Source organism: Mus musculus, chromosome 7 (genome assembly GCF_000001635.26).
Source record: "Mus musculus strain C57BL/6J chromosome 7, GRCm38.p6 C57BL/6J".
NCBI lineage: Eukaryota > Metazoa > Chordata > Mammalia > Rodentia > Muridae > Mus > Mus musculus.
The window spans coordinates 83,534,446-83,552,253 of NC_000073.6; the positions used below are offsets into that span (position 1 = coordinate 83,534,446).

General features: G+C 42.3%; 1 long non-coding RNA gene across 3 annotated transcripts; it reads right to left on the reverse strand.

The window, feature by feature from the left end:
• Positions 1–2,364: 2,364 nt before the first annotated feature.
• Positions 2,365–16,149, reverse strand: Gm10610. Of its 3 annotated transcripts, XR_869754.2 has the most exons (5): positions 15,133–15,807; positions 14,288–14,472; positions 10,900–11,003; positions 8,302–8,662; positions 2,365–2,552 (listed from the first exon to the last, which is right to left on the reverse strand). It is a non-coding gene; the product is annotated as a predicted gene 10610 (long non-coding RNA). The 3 variants fall into 3 exon arrangements; XR_869755.3 differs by lacking the exon at positions 2,365–2,552 and having other exon boundaries at positions 6,995–8,662; positions 14,340–14,472; XR_140845.5 differs by lacking the exon at positions 10,900–11,003 and having other exon boundaries at positions 2,365–8,662; positions 14,288–16,149.
• Between the last annotated feature and the right edge of the window lie 1,659 nt (positions 16,150–17,808).

Genomic DNA, 17,808 nt, shown 5'->3' on the forward strand with positions numbered 1-17,808 from the left:
TAAACAGCTTTTCCTCCTGACATCTGCTTCACTTCCTGCTCTAGGTTCCTGCCTTGAATTTCTTACCTGACTTCCCTCCATAATGAACTGTAAACCATAAGATAAAATAAACCCTTTCCTCTCCAAGTTATTTTTGATCATGGTGTTTATCTTCTAACTAAGACAAATGTACACAAATCCAAACATTTTAATGGGAAATTAAAATTTTATATTTACTTGCCTTTATTATATACATTATCTACCAAATCTATCTGTTGGAAAATATCCTAAGGAAACAAGCAAACACGGGAATATATCCTTAGATAACCATTATTGCACAGTGGGAATGGAGGAAAAATATAAATGCACAATTGTAGAGAGCCACTTAAATGTCTTGTGACATAATCACTTATGCTGTCATTAATCATAATTTGGTAAAATTAAGTTATTATAAATTAGTGAGTAGTAATGCAAGAGAAAAAGATCATTCCTTGAAGAATGAATGATACCCATTCTCTACTAACCGTGGTGTAAAGAAAGCTGTGTCCAAAGCATGCCAGGAAAATTCACACAAACACACAACATACAAATGCATGCAAACTGACGATAGAAAAGTCCCAGAGATTAATGACTCTTCTCACAATATTCAAGCAAGAGAGACTTTTGTTCAAAATGTTTTATTTTTTTTTAATTACTGAAATTATATAATTTGTGCAAACCCTAAGAAGTCCAGAGGAACTTTCTAGCCTGCCGCTCTCTGTATGAAGGCTGCTTTCAAATGAGGCTTGCAATGCAGAGACCTCCAGGGAAGGATAGTCCATCCTGGTCCTGCTTCTCTAGGTATGGGATGTTAGCTGTGCTTTCCTGGGAATCCCTACAGGTGACTGTGATGGGATCTTCTTTCTCAGGTGACTATCTTAGCTCTTGCTACTATGAATAGCAAGATAACAAATCACCGTGGGCTGGGCAGCCTAGACAACATTTCCCACAGCCTTAAAGGCTAAGGTGTCTGAAACTAAGGTTCTGAGCTCCAGTGTGTGCTGTTGGCCATCGACACCAACACACTGGATGGGAGGGGGGAGCAGGACTTCCACGTAGCTGTTGGGGGGAAACCTGAGCATTCAGTCCTTCAAACAGCCTAGTTGGCCTCATCTCCCCTCTGGTTCTGAGAGAACAAAACGATGAGAGGATTTCTTAAAGGTAGAGCTGTTAGTCTCAAACCAGGGACAAATGGCTAAGGTGCCTATTTAACATGTATATCAAAGCAAACCTGGCCACTAAGTCTCCCTGCAGTCCCTCAGTCCCTATCTGTTACAGGGGCTGGCATACCCAGCACCCTACCCTGAATTCGCCAACCCAGGAGGCAAGCTTGCTCTTTTCTGTATAATCCCACCATTTTAGTTACCCTTTCTCTCTGTACCTTTGAGCCTCCTGGCTGCTTTAACTGGTTCCTTTTTCCCTCTGCCTATTCAGCCCCCTCTTCTCACATGGCCCAGCTTAGCCCTCTTATGTCTACTCTGGACTCTTCCAGATGTCCCTGCCTCTGGCTCTGCTCTCTCACATATTTATAAAAAAGACTTTCTCCTCCACCATCCCTTTTTTTTTTATTTCTTTTTTTTTCCCCATTCAGGAATCACATGTTTAACCCCTAAAGGGCTTCTTTCTGCTGCTAAAATATTTACCATGGCCTTTTGTGATTTGGGTAAACATGAGACAGGCAGAGCTAATTCACTAAGTTCTGGCCACTTTTAATGGCCGCTGGGGCTCTCCTATCTACCAATTTCCCTATTGCAGCATCAAGAAGAAGTCTGCCAGCTCACTGGGACTCATTGAAACAACAGTGTTGTCATGTGGGGAAAGATCCTGGATCTTGTCTTGCCACTGCCTTACTTCTGTCTCATTAAATCAAAGTGCAAGGAAAATCACGCAGACATGACTCTGGATCTTTCATCAGACGTCACTCCATTTGCCCCTGGAGAAGATGGACAGAGATGTGTGCCTGGCTGGGACATGAATGAAATCAAATGCACACTGACCACTCCTCAATGGTCGCAGCACCAACAGTAGCAAGGCTGCTGCTAAACCCATTGGGTTCAACTCATGGTGAGCATGGTCTGCTTTGGGACTGAGACTATTGTCCTATTGCTGTCAGAAGATTGTCAAGGCTAATGATGCCTATTGTCATGGCATTAGTTTTTTAGTTTCATTTGATTTGATTTGATTGAAGTCTTACACAATCATTACATCTCTTGGTTCCTTTGGCTTTGGAGGAAAGACAATACTGTGAAAGGTGGTTGCTGAAGGGTAATTCATTCGGCATTCTCATAAATTACACATGTTTTTTGTCTGATTTACATAGAAGGAAAAGTCTTCAGGCAGAAAGAGTGTCTTCTATTCTTTAATTGGATTTCCAAGCCTAATTGCGTTTGCCCAAACTCAGCGCACTTGTGATTTCACACCAAGGAAGATGTCTCGGGATACAACTGCAGCCTTTGCAGCTTCCAAAGCCGTCTTTCTTCCCAGGAGTCAGACAACCACCGCAAGCCGAGGACACAGGGATCACGTAGAACTTACTTTAATCATGGAATAAGAAAAGGATTTAATATAAAGTAAATGAATGTAACTTCTTATGAAAAATTAATGGAAAGTTTAACTAGAAAAGTCAGGCAATATGAACAGTAAAGTTCCAAATAACCACTGCTAGTATGAATGCTCACGCCTTCTCCACGAGTCTAGCAGCATAGCAGAAGCTTTAGCGCTCTTTACACATTTCCCCAGTCCCGCCCGTGGGCTACCAAATCTCAGGAGCCGAGTTAGCTCTGAACTTGAGATCTTCCTGTCTGAGTGTTCTCAGACTCCACGGTGCTGTGATTACAGCCCTCCACCACTGTGTAAGTCCTTTCCTTCCTTTGATGGCAAAGAATGAATGAATGTGGTGTCTTCTGTTTACTTTCTTTCTCTCCAATCTTTCACTTTCTGGTCATTTAAAATGTAGATTATCATGTCTACTGCCTAAGCTGCCTTGTTAAAATATTCACACTTACGTTCACAATCAATCCCAAGCCCTTTAGATGAGTAGGAGAATAAAATCAGGAACATTCGAGATTAGAGAGATGGCTCAGAGGTTAAGAGCGCTTGCTTGCTGATCTTTCAAAGACCTATATTTGATTCCCTCATAACTGCCTGTAACTCCAGTTCCAGGGGATCTAATGCATGTGGCACACACTCACACACTCACACACACACATACACACACAGACTCTCACATGTAAGCACTTCTGCGTACACATAAAATAAAATACATTTTTTTGGCCAAACCCACTACACTCATCCATCAAACGGGGCTTCCAGTGACACCCAGAATATCTGATTACAAAAATGTGTGTGGTTTCAAGCCAAACTCCTGACATTCCGTAGCTACGGGCCTTGACTCTGAGAAATGAGAAAGTTGGACTGGTCTGGGAAAGGTATCTTTCCTGCACCCGTCTCCCCATTACCTGGCCTGTGACAGACATTACTAATCAAGCACTGCCCACTTTCTTCTGGCAAAGCTTTCAAATACTCCTTCATACATTTCTGGAAGCTGATGTGACCCCAGTAACTGGCTATTGCCATATAAAATACATTTTTTAAAAGCCAATAATTTTCACTGCGGCTAATTTTTACTGATTTTCGTTTCCCAGGTGATTTCCTAAACAATTCCCATTACTTTAGCTCTTTAGTTCTCATGATAACCTGTAACAGAGTTAAGATGATGTTCGTTCTCACTGTCGATGTAGGGGTGGAGAGCAGATGGTCTGAGTTGACTTTACCATCACTGATCAGGGTGGTGGGGGTTCGGCCTATACTCTGGCTTAGGACAGTCCTTGGGTCTGGGCTATAGCTGGAAGGGAAAGGGGAAGGACTGAGGCAGAGTAGTGAGATGGTACTATCTCAGGAGGTGGATTACTGGTCCTTGGAAGGTTAGCAGTCCATACTGATATAGAGAAACCCTGGAGACTCTCCATTACTAGAGAAAGTGTGAGTCAAAGAACCTAGAGCTGAAGACATGAGGAACGGTTTGAAACATAGGCAGATCTTATGCATTCCAAGAATGAAAGGCCAGCATCTATTCTTACAGTGTGTACTTAGGGAAGGCTGCACATCCAGAGCCCGGGGAAAGGGCAGAGCTGACATGGTTCCACAATTACTTAAATGCTCACTCTTCCTCTTGTTTCCATCTTGTATAATTTTTTTCCCAGGAGCATCTACCTACAGGCTATTCCCCCTCTGAGCCCATGCAACATTCATTAGCTACAAATGATCAACTCTGTTAAGATTTTATTTTGTATTTTGTTTACACTTTTCTGTGCCCCTCCCCAAGGGTCTGGAGGGGATTTTGTTGCATCATCCTCTATGTTCTCCAAACTCACCATGACCACAGCAGACCACTAAGAGCCTAAGAGTTCACTTGTGCTCTCTCTCTCTCTCTCTTTCTCTCTCTCTCTCTCTCATCTCTCTCTCTTTCTCTCTCCTTCCCTTCCTAAGAGCTACATTGTGTTCAAGTTTCCAGACTAGGAAGCTGGCCTCAGCCTCCATAGCCAGAGAGTCCAAGAGATCTAAGTCCCCAATAACATTCCTCACTAGTTCAGCAGTGACAAAGTGCTCCTTAAGGAAGTAACAAGGGCAGGATTGTGTCTGGTAATGGTTTCCATACAAAGGAAAGACCTTTTCCTGATTCTGGACATTATCTAAATGATGCTCCCTGGGCCACTGAAGCCATTTGCAACCATGAGGACAGTTGGCCTCATGGTGAAGCTAATGCTAGGTAAGTAGAGGGAGAGATTAAAGAACCATGAGTCTGTGGTGATAGAGGGACTTCCCTAACTGTGCATTCTTTACTCTTAGATGGACACACAATATTACATTTCCTGAAGACAACTTGATTCTGGGTTGTCTGTTGGCAGCCAGGATTGTCCTATCCAATGCTCCAGTTTAGTCATCACTCACAATAGCCTTTCTTCTTAAGAGTGACTGAGTTAGTGGTCCAACACATTGATGCTATTATAATGTGTTCAGATCAGTATCACAAAATCAAAGAAAGTACCACCAAATCTTATAATTGAATGGCTCTCATGGAAACTGACATCTGCTTTTTAATGCATTCATTTAAATTTCATCAGAAAAGTGATATTTCATCAAAATGCCTGTGAAGATGTATTAGAGTGACAGGCATGGCAATATTGCATGGTGTTGTGACATAAGATGGTTTCATGTTACAGTTGTAAATTTAAGTTATTATCAAAATTCAATGTGTCATAGCTATCCATTGCTTGGATTTAAAAACTGGTTTAAAATATAGATCATAGAAACATATTGTTGCTATTGCATCCGTCTATAGACTTCCATACAGTGAAATTTTACAAATGTTCTGTTTGTTGTATAAATGTGTGCACTCTTCCATGCCTCCAGGAGCTCCGTAGAAAAATGGGCGACTGTCATTTGTGAATGAATATAAAGGAACTTGTGTGGGATGGGACTCAGAGGCTTAGAGAGGTTGTCTAACAATTGTAAGACCTCAGGTTCAACCCTAGCTCTGATGGGGGGAAAAATGCTATACCTAATTGCATTGACTTATTAATGCTGGATGTGATGGCTCCTGCCTCTAATCCTAGCATCTGAGAGGCTAAGCCAGGCTGTACATAGTCAGGCTCTGTACCTCACAGAGACATTCATGTCCCAGTCTCTCCCTCCAGGTGTCCAGGCCTCTTTTTCTCCCTTCTACAATCTTACCATGGGGGTCCTATGTGTTGCCATGAGTTTGGGGCCAGCTTGAGCTGCATAATGTTTTAGAATAGCCTGGGTGAAAAAAATGAAAACAAAGCTATTTTATGGTTTTAAATGTGTTGACTTGGTGCTTCTATTTTATCTGCCAAAATAGGTCATATATTTTACTGAGTGTCCAAGAATTATACCAGCTTTGAGCCTTTTTGAAAGAGTGGACTCAAGTTTTTGCATTTTTGCTTTCTATCAAGAAGGTGGAATTACCCTCTCCTTACTAATCAAACCTCCCCTTTTGAGGCTAAGCAAGTAGCTGAGGAGGCCTTCCTTTTTTTCAGTTTTGTTAATCACAATATCACCAAAGAGACAGAAGCTCAGGTTCTCCTGACCTGTGTTCTGAGGCAACCATGTGTTTAGTGTGTTAGATGCTTTATGCAAAGTTAGTGGCAGAGAAAGAGAGGTCTTGGTGAAGACGCAAGAAATACTACTCTGGCTCCATTCCCTAGGACCAGGATAGACTGTCTGAACTCAGAGCCTCTTGCATCAGGAGTCAACATTTTATTTTCATGGTCTTTGCCACATTCTGGAACATGAAAGGAAGAGCAAGAGGCTGCCCCTGTGAGATCATGCTAGGGGTGGGGAGAGTAAGGGGAGGTCAAGGGCCTTAGTGATTTCAGAGTCTCCAGTTACAGTTTAAATCCAAATGCTGGACAGAAGAATTATCAGAGCTCAGCCCTCTCCTTGTCTTTCCCAGACACTGCCTCAGCAGAGGGTATAAGATGACTGCTTTTGAAATCACATCCAAAGAAAGTTAACACAAGGCAATCCAAAGCAAACAGGACCTGTACCAAGCTCTCATTGATGGCCTCTCTTTCTTCATTAGAATGTGGACTTTGAAATGTTTAATTTTCTGTGAGATGCATATGGAAACCACCTGGAAACAAAGAATAAGTATGTACATGGGAAGCACGTTGCCCTGACAGCGCTGGTGTACAGCCCTACTACAGTCTAGGGGCTGAAGCAGCACAAAATGCTTTCTCAGTTTTGGATGCTTGAGTTCACAATAAAGCATCAGCAGCCTGCAGGGCAGGGTTCTCAGTCGATTTCTCCTCCTGTCTTATATGCACTTTTAACACCGTGTCCTCACTTGGTCTCGAGGAGGCTAGGTAGGAAGAGAGACAAAGCTCTGGAGGAGGGGAAGGAGGAAGGACAGGAGAAAGAGGAGGGGGGGGAGAGAGAGAGAGAGAGAGCAATTCCGGGAGAAGGAAGGGGGAAGAGAAGACAGAAGAGAAAGGAGAAAGAGAAGGCAGAGGCAAAAAGAAGTAGCCTCATGTCCCTGTTCTGTTAGGGCATCTCTCTTAGAACATCACTTAACCTGAACTGACTCTGTTAAGGTCCTCTAAACAAGATGCTCGCAAGACTCTAACACACAGATTTGGGGAGGGCACAGGATGCAATCGACTGCCTAATAACAATGAATCTGCTTGAACACAAAGTGCTTTGGCTTGTTCTGGGTGCCATCATAAAATACCAAAGATTGAGTGTATTACCCAACATAGATTTATTCTTGGCAGGCTTCAAGTCTACAGTTATTGTGCCAGGAGGATTAGTTTTGTTTGAAGCTTTGTTTCTTAGTGTTATGGTTTGAATCTGAAATGTCTGTCCCAGCCTCCTCTTTCCCCTGATGGGGTGATTTCAGGTGATTCCCAGAGCCTTGGGAAGATGGGCCTGCATGGAAGGAGTCGTCACAGGGGGTAGGTTATTGTGGGTGTGCTATCCGTGCCAACTTCCTGTCATGCTTCCTGGCCCACTGTTATGTGAAAAGCCTCTACCACATACTCTGCCAACATGATCTCAGCTACTCCACTGTCTTCTCCCCAACACTATCGACTGAGACCCTCTGTCACATAACAATAGTCACAGTGCTATAAAAGTAATTAATACACTAGAGTTGTTTTGTGACTTTTCCTGGGGAGACATGAACAAATCTCTATTCCCCTTAGATAGCCCATCAATAACAGATCAAAGAAAGAACCCCACCTATTAGCTTGGTGACAGTGAGTTCACTGCAGTTTAACTACAGGAGCATAGACCTCTCAAAAGCAGCTTCACACTGGAAAGCCATCCAAACTTGAGTGACAGCTTACAAAACCATATCCCTGAAGTGAACTGAACTGGAGGTCAAAGCCACTGAAGAGTCTCGTCTCCCTAGCAATCCCCAGCCGTTGTTTACTATATTTATGACATGGAGCCCTGGGAATTCTCTAAACTTCCGAGCTTCTGAAGTTCAGTTGACTTCCAGAGTCTTGTAGGCTCCGCTTGCTTTCAGAGCCTTATGAGCCTCAATTCAGGGAAAAAAAAAAAAAATCTGTAAAGCATTTGTGATGGCTACCCCTCCCACCACGATCACTCCACAGCCATTCTGTTGTGTGTATCTGCTGTTTTTATAATGGAGAGTCATTGGATTGAGGTACTTAATAATAAAACTCATCTTTATAACATTTTAAAGGCCTTGTCCCCATACACGGTCACATTCTTGGGTGTTGGGGAATTGGGACTTACCTCGGATGTTTTTCTTATTGTTGTGACAAAAATACCTGACTAGCACGACTTAAGGAAGAAAAGGTTTATTCTGGCCTACAGTTGATGGAGATCATTCCTTCAGGACAGGGAGGACATGGCTTGAGTTAGAGAAGGCAGGCAGGAGGCCGGATGGTAGCAGTGCACCAGCAGTGAAGGAGCAGAGAGTAAAGAGTAATGAGACCATCCATCCCCAGTGACCAACTTCCTCCACTGAAGCTCCATCTGATAAAGATTCCACAAGCTTCCCAAACAGGATCAGCAGCTGGGGACTGAGTGTTGACACCCTTGAGTCGATTGATAGGGCACATTTCACATTCAAACCACGATATGACTTCAGCATCTGTGTTGGGGGACGGGGGGGGGAGACAAAAGGTAGGCTATGATTTAAAATTAGAGATTGTTGCTATGATAAAAAACTAGACTGGTACACATTAATTTATAATAAAATACACTCCATAAATGGTGCCAAGCTCTTAAGAAAGTGTCTGCCAGAAATGCCCAATATGTTTATTATTTTCTTTACAATCTTTTAGGGAAATTGGGCAATATCATTGTATATATTGTAATGTATAATATGTTTATTATCATCAATGCTAGTTTTAAATGTTTCCATGTATGTGTATTTGAAATGTCTAGGCACATGTTGCATTTTTCATTCCTTATGTTGCGATGTCTAGGCTTTAGTTGCACTATGATGAGGTTGGATGCCTATATGAAAATAATTATTTTTAATTATTTTAAATGTATTAAGACTTCATTATGGCTTAAGATTTTCCAAATTTTGTAACTATCCCATGTGTTTGAGAAAAAAATAGATTTCTTGGTGATTAGGCACTGGTTCTAAACAGGGCCATTAAATATTAACTAGCGGTGTTACCAAATTTTCCAGTCTGTAATAAGAGCTGTGCACTTAAAGGAGGGGATGGATAAATTTACTTTGCCTATAATTATTGCTATGGCTAGTGAAATTTTCTAAAATATGATAGTTTCATTATTTTTTTCTTGCAATTAGCTTATTTTTGTTTTATAAACCTTGATACAACTCTGATTATATTTAGAATCATCTCTCTTTAGTGAAATTCAAGGCTTATTGTTATTTAGCAATTTTCTACACTCTTTGATATTTTACATCAAAACTCCTTTTGCAGAGATTCGGGAGTTATTTGGTTGGTGTTTGCCTGGATGTATCTCTTCTATCCTTTTATTTTGAACGTTGATATCGTTTTCTGTCTACTTTTCTAGCACATAGGGTTTCTTTTTCATCTCCAGGCATTATCTGTGCCTTTTATGGATGCTCCAGTCTCTCTGTCTTAGGTTATTGTTTGTTTGATTTTTATTTAGCTTAATTAGTTTGTGCTCTTTCTATAGCTTCCCTTCTTCATTCTTTCTATCACCTCTTGTTTACTTCTAGAAGAAGGGAACACTGTGTTCTTTCGGGAATTCATTTTTTTATTTTTTTAATTGGGTATTTATTTCATTTACATTTCCAATGCTATCCCAAAAGTCCCCCACACGCTCCCCCACCCACTCCCCCACCCTCCCACTCCCACTTTTTGGCCCTGTCGTTCCCCTGTACTGAGGCATATAAAGTTTGCACGACCAATGGGCCTCTCTTTCCACTGATGGCTGACTAGGGCATTTTCTGATTCATATGCAGCTAGAGACACGAGCTCCAGGGGTACTGGTTAGTTCATATTGTTGTTTCACCTATAGGATTGCAGATCCCTTTAGCTCCTTGGATACTTTCTCTAGCTCCTCCATTGGGGGCCCTGTGATCCATCCAATAGCTGACTGTGAGCATCCACTTCTGTGTTTGCTAGGCCCCGGCATAGTCTCACAAGAGACAGCTCTATCTGGGTCCTTTCAGCAAAATCTTGCTAGTGTATGCAGTGGTGTCATAGGACTGCCGGAGGATCCCGCAATACCTCTCCTGGGCATATATCCAGAAGATGTTCCAACCGGTAAGAAGGACACATGCTCTACTATGTTCATAGCAGCCTTATTTATAATAGCCAGAAGCTGGAAAGAACCCAGATGCCCCTCAACAGAGGAATGGATACAGAAAATGTGGTACATTTACTACGCAATGGAGTACTACTCAGCTATTAAAAAGAATGAATTTATAAAATTCCTAGGCAAATGGATGGACCTGGAGGGCATCATCCTGAGTGAGGTAACCCAATCACAAAGGAACTCACACAATATGTACTCACTGATAAGTGGATATTAGCCCAGAAATTTAGGGTACCTAAGATATAAGATACAATTTGCTAAATGCATGAAACTCAAGAAGAATGAAGACCAAAGTGTGGACACTTTGCCCCTTCTTAGAATTGGGAACAAAACACCCATGGAAGGAGTTACAGAGACAAAGTTTGGAGCTGTGATGAAAGGTTGGACCATCTAGAGACTGCCATATCCGGGGATCCATCCCATAATCAGCTTTCGGGAATTCATATCTGACTTTATTCTCAAGATCCCCTCCCCATGTTATTTTGTTTAATTAAAAAGCAAACAATTAAGTGGTGTGCTCTTCCCTGGGGAGGGTCACCTCTCCTGCTCCCAGATTCACTTAACTGCCAATTGTTCTTTGTGTAGGTGGGGACTTCACAGACTTTTCTCTATCAAGTGTGGATGTTTGTTGGTGTTGACACTTGATGTCCAGTGTTAAACCGTCAGTCCTGAAAACATGCATAAAAGTAGCTAGACAGATTATACTTAGGAATATATGAGCATATACAAATATGCATGCAATAACAATTATTAAAAAGAGGGGCCATGAAGGAGAGTGGAGAGGTGGGTATAAGCGAGGGTTTGGAGGGAAGAAGGGAGAAACATTGGAATGAAATCACCAATTCAAAAAACAAACAAGAAAGCAAACAGTTATAAATAAACATTGCAAATGAGTGAAGTGACAGAATCCATCTAGCAGAATCCAAGCTGATCAACAAGAAGAATTCATTCAAGCTACCTGCGAAAAGCTAACAGAAACCATGTGACTAATGAACAGTAAACGTTTTTCCCTCACAGACCCACAGTCCAGGACACCAGGTCAAAGCACTGTCACAGTTAGGAAGCCTCATTCCAGGCACATGCCATTGCCCAATTGCATGGCAGAGGGATGAGGCGGAGCTCTGGGGTCCTTTTGTAAGAGTACCAGTGTCATTCATAAAGCCCCCCGCCCCCCGCCCCCTGCCTTGTGACCTAATCACTCTCAAGAGGCCCTACTTCATATTTCCATCACGAGTGTGGTGGGAACATAGGAATGGGAAGAGCAGACACACTCTGCTCTCATTGTTACAATCACACTGGCAAGAGGAAGCTCAGTGGAGGGAAAGGCTGATTTGTCGATCACTTCAGGGAAGACAGGAACTAAGACATCTAGTCACATAACACCCACAGTTGAGAGCAAAGAGAGAGGAAAAACTACATTTGCTTGCTTGGTTGACTGATTGGATGCTAGCTAGCTTTTGTCACTCTTACACAATTCAGGGCTTAGCCTAAGTAATGGCACCACCCACAGAGGACTGTGGTGCCCTTGGGTTCCACTGAAAATTCTTCATTCTGATTTAAAGAACTCTAATTTTTTTCTACCACTTCTAATCTAGCATTCTGTCTCTCATTCCTCTCCTTATCTAAGTTTATTTTGCTTGGATCTTTCTTAGAGAGAACACAGAAAACAATAATCATTACCAAACAAATTATAATTATTTCCATGTTGTTAATCAAAACAAAACTGTATGAGGTCCAAATGCCCTCTGCTATAGTGTCTTTCTACATCAATTAACACTCCACAAACCCAAAGATATGCCCGCAGGCCATCCTGATCTAGATCATCCCTTACTAAGACTTTCTTCCCATCTAGGATATAGCAAATTGACAGTTTAAAATAACCCATACATCCCCAGATGGCAGCAGGCAGGAAGTACATTACCATACTAGCCAGGCTATAAGTGAACTGGGTGGGCAATGATCTGATATCCACAAAAGTCTTTTAAGGAGCCTATAAAGGACGTTCATTCAAACCCACCATACCAAGGGGTATGTGGCATCCAAATAGAACATGCTAAAGCCAGTTAGAATAAGACTTTTCCCTTTGCCTTCCCTCTTCCCCCAAATGTTCCCTGCAAAAAGAACAAGAAGCATGAGTGTCAGTAGAGGAGACAACAGAGAATGTGGAGCAGAAATGAAGAGCCATGCATGCTAACACTGAGGAGACTGGCCATAGCCCCTCTGCCCTTCAGAGAACCCAGGGCCGAGGTGTGAGCTCCAGGGAGGTGGGGGGATGTGCAGAAGACAAGGAAATCTCCTTTATGTTTAAATTATATGGGACTGTCAGAAAACGGTATATAGTGCACAGTTCAGTATGTACAAAAATAAGAAAGAAGAGTAAAATTCACCCCCCAAGTACCCATACCTCTGCTCCAACAATTACCCACATTTCCTGGTTGTATGCTGAGTGTCACCTTCCCCTTTTTTTTGTTTTTTGTTTTGTTTCCGTTTGGTTTTTGTTTTTCTTGGAATATCTCAGAACAAAAAACGTAACATTTTTGCCAAAATATACCTCATTTAACATCTCCGATAGAAGTGGACATTTCTCTTCAAGGCATTCACAACACTATTCTTGTATTTAAAATAACACAGGGTCACTGTGACAGGCTTTGCATAGCCTGAAATGAGGCTGCTCTTCAGGTTAAAAGTGAATGGGAAGCTGGAACTCTGCCCACTATCCATTAAAAGATGGAAAAGGCAATGTGACTAAATGGTTTAAAGACAGTTTGTGGAAGAGGAGAGTTGTTTCCAGATGCCGCCAAATGCAACATGTCCAACGAGTTAGTTGGTTGTCTTTGATCAAAATGTATTCTCTTCATTATTCATCACTGGCCTGGCACAAACCAAAAAGGGTGTGGGGAGTGGATCCAAGTTTAATATGCACCATTTTGAACTTTAGTCAGTGGGTATTTGCTTCTAGGCATTGCTTGGCCAAAGGTTTCCTTTTCCCTCCATGACACATGCCATACAATGGGATCTTATTTAAAAATGGAAAGCTGGTGTTTAATGCTGTGAATGTTAACCTTCATCATCAGCCTGCCTAGATTTGGAATCCCCTAGGAGACACGGCTCTCAGTGTGTCTATGAGAATGATTTTAGAGAGGTTTAACAGGCAAGGGAAGACCCACTCAGAAGGTGGGAGGCACCAACCCCTACCCCAAGGTCCCAAGATGAATATAAAAGTAAATGTGAGCTCATTCGCCTCTCTGTCTCCTGACTGCATGTGGAGTGCCTCATGCCTCTGCTACCATGAAACCTCAATGCCGCAAACTTTCTTAAGTTGCCTTTGCATTGGGATTGCTTTGATTTTGTCATAACAGTGAGAAAAGTGACTAGGACAAATATTCTTGTTTAAAAAACTGCATTTTTTAAGACTCATCTTATTTTTTTTTAATGTATGTCTATGTCAATGTGTCTGTTGGAGTGCCTGCCACATGTGTGCCAGTGCCAGGGAAGCGAGAAGGGGGTGTCAGATTCCTGCAGATGTGCTTTTGCAAAGCCTCAATCTTTCATCTGTAAAGAAAAGCAAAACCTCGTTCATACAAGATGAAGGCATACGTGATGAACCAGGGCAAGGATGAACTGAACGTAAGTATGGGCAAGAGTTGTCAAGTCTGAGCACTTGACTCATCTATTCATTTCTTGAACAACTGTTTAGCAGATTGCTTTTTGTATTCAGCAGGCTCTACTAAGAAGACAACAGTGCATGGGAGCCTTGGCTTTTCAAATGCTCACATTCCAAAGGGAGAGGCAAACGTGAGGAAACCCTGTTATTTGCCAGTCAATAGCAAGCGTTGGAATAAGAGAAACTTAAGCCAGTCTGAGGGTCTCGAGGAAGCTTTGAGAGGTGGGAACAGATGGCTTTTCCCAGTGCACAGGGGTGTTCATTAGAAACCATTTGTAATACACTCACCAGTATAAAGAGGGTCCTTCTGGACTGGTGAGCTGTCTATGCAGTTGCTCACCTCCACATAAAACAGCAGGCACACCCAGCTGCTCCTGGCCCATCCTGGTCGTCAGTTCTCCCAGAAATCAGGCATTCTTGTGAGTGAGCCTTTGCAGCGGGACTCCTGGGCTTCTGAGTTCTTGTTTCATCGTCTGTTTTTAAACACGGTAGAGATGATTATCTTTTCTGTATCTACAATCTCTTGTTTTTTCTTCAGGCACATTTTAGTTATTTATGTTGACTTAATAGTCTCCCATAATAGCTTTGATCCTAAATGTGATGTTTTTAATCAAATTTCATAACCAGAAGGAAATAGAGGGATGGACCAGCAGCCTCTCAGCCACCATTCAGTCATTTGTTCAGTTTTACAAAGCCATTTACAATGTACAGCACACTGTACTCAAAGGTAGAGATGCAGGAGGAGGCAGACCAAAGAGGGTCCTGCTTGCTTCAACAATAGCTGCAGGCAGGGGAGGCAGACAAAGGAGTGTAAAATGAAGTGATTTTATTTTGATAAGTGCTAAATGGAAATCAGTGGAAAAACGTGACAATAGGCGAGAGAAAATCACGTTAGAGAGGATGGTGGGTGAGACCTCACCCAGTGGGTGGCAGTTCAAGCAAAGATGCCTGGAGAGGTGACATGAGATTATCCAGGAAAACAGCACTTGGGGTTCCAACTCGCACCCTGGACTCCCGCCCAGCAGATGTCTCTGTGTTACAGTGCTAAGCCATGATTTAAGGATTAGCAGTGTTGTGGCCATTGTGGATGGGGATGTTGGGACTGGCCCCGGGGCGTGCTGAGGGATACTCACAATGCTTGAGTGAGAAGCTTCTTTAGATCTGTGTCTAAAAGATAAATCCATAACTGGCTGAAGGAGGGGAGGTGAGTATTGGCTGTCAGTTACAACCTTACCCACTCTGCCAGCTGGATGGACCTCTCATTGCTTTCTGTTCATTCGTGTCGAGGATAGTACATCTCTCGTTATATTACAATAGGATGCATTTCACCATGTATTTGGGGACTCCTCTCTCCAACTCTTCGTACTTGGTTTGATAGCTACTATCATTTTTTTCAGCATGGCTTGTTTGTTTCTTTGTTTCTTTTAGGTTTAACAAGAGTCCCTTACAGGAATGCTGTTGTAAATGAGAACGCCAAGGACCCTGTCACCCCTTCAGATTCCTGTTTTCCTGCAGGTATCTGTGTGTATCGGATTGTCCAGCAACAAAAGCTTTAGCGATGGGTTCTGCAGTAGCACATCTGTCTCTCTCTCTCGGCACTTTGTGCTGGAGACAGTCGAAAGGACCACCCTCTTGACTCTCAAATAGCTGTGCACAAATGCAAGACCTGTGAGTTTGCATCACAAAATTCCACCGTCAAGTGTCTCTAACAGCATCTGGACATTTGCAAAGTGTGTAGTCAGGCACTCCTCTTCCTTGAAGGTTAGCTGAGTGACAAGGAGCCATTTCCCTCAGTCAACCTGCCTCTTAGGAACAAGACAAAGGCTCATTGAAAAAAAAAAAAATGCTATTATGGTTTTTATCTCTGTTCTCTGGTGCCATCTGGAGGTTTAATGTTAATTTGCATCCAAGCTTTAGCTATGCACAAATGACTAGGTGTATGCCACAAGAACCTACATATGATTTATAAATTAGAAGTGAAGGGAAACAGAAGACTAACTCGATGTATTAGCTATTTGATCAAATATACATTCTAATACAATACCAAATAGCATTATTAGTCACCTGGGTAAGAGATAAGAAAGAATGGTCGGACACATGTTATCATGTTATCCACATTGAGAAGACCCAGTTGGCAACAGCTTCATTTACTTAGAGTACACTCATGCTTACATTAAACTAGTTCAACTTCAAGTGTTAGAAGGACAATGGAAAATAATTAAAGCCTTTACATTTAAGGATGTTTTTTCTACGACAACTGGTTTGTTTGGATCAAGTACCAGCTCTATTGCTTATAAACACATGATCCTAAAGGAGCTATATAAACCCCTGTTATCTTATCCATTTTTTAGTTTATGAAATGAGCTTCAGAGTGTGTATCCTATAGTATCACTATGACTTGCAGATGACATAACATGTGTAAAAGAACCTGAAGATCGACACTCAACACACTGAGATGTAGGCAGTAGGACAAGATCCTTCCAAGACTTCTACAAGAGCCTGTGAGTTAGAGGGTCTGTGGGCTGGCTATGGGGATAGGCTCCACTGCAGTGGAGAGAATGAGGCCCCTGGAGTAGGCACTCCCCAGAAGGCTTAGGGGTTTACTTGAACACACCGGCTACTCATTGGCTGTCATCAGAACGTGAGGTCAGGCTTGAGTGTTCCCCTTCCACTTTCCTCTCTGCCCCAAGCAATTATGCCAAAGCAGTTCAGATCAGCCTAGTGGTCTTCGACAAAACAATTGCTGAACAACATTGGATCCTCTTGAGGGGCACTGCTGTGTGAGTGAGACTTTGTCCCTGTAGCAAAATGCAGGAGAGAAACAATTTAGAGGAGTACGGAAGATAACTTATGGTTGCGGGGTTTTACTCCATAGTCCTTGACTCTATTGATTCTGAACTATCATGAGCAGAGCATCATGTGTGCAGGAACATGTGCTACTTAGCTTATGGGAAATGAAGAGAGGGAGAGATGCAGGAGGGGCCAAGGCATGCTATCATTCACTAATGGTCTACTTCCTTCAACAAGGGCCCACTTACTTTCTACTACCTTGCCTAATGCCATCACATTACAAATCCATCAAATCCAATCATTCATTAGCTCAGAGATACAACCTCTCTCCGAAGCCCACCAACCATCATTCAACACATAAGCCTGTGGTCTAGTTCACAATCAAAATATGCACCATTCTCTTGCCTTCTAATTTAGTTGGGAACAATATAGAAGCACAGTTATAATTCACGTCTATTGTAAAGAATAGCGTCGTAAATATAAGTAAAAGTTTACCAAATAGGGTAAAACAGTGGGGTATAAGAGAATATAAAACCTCCAGAAATAGAGAAACAGAAAAGAGAGCCACAGTCTCCAGTAAGATGAGCACTGGAGGGGCTGGAGAGACGGCTCAGCGGTTGAGAGTGCTGGCTGCTCTTCCAGAAGACCTGGGTTCAATTTCCAACACCCAAGTAGCAGCTCATCGCTATCTGTAACTCCTGATCCAGGAGATCCAACAATCTCACACAGACATACATGCAGTCAAATCATCAATTTACAGAAAATAAAAATAAATTAATTGAAGTTATCTCTTTTTAAAAAGATGACCACTGAAGAGGAAGGAAGGAAGGCATGGTTACAAAGTATGCTAGAATGGGCAGTTTTCACTTTTCTTCAATGCGTATTAACACAAATGAACTTCTGAAGTAAGGAAGGAAAAGTACATATTGCATTAATGATTGCTGCTCTCAGCACTAGTAGCATGGTGACTGCATCACCGTATAGCATGTAAGGAATCTCCCCATGTGAATGAAACACCA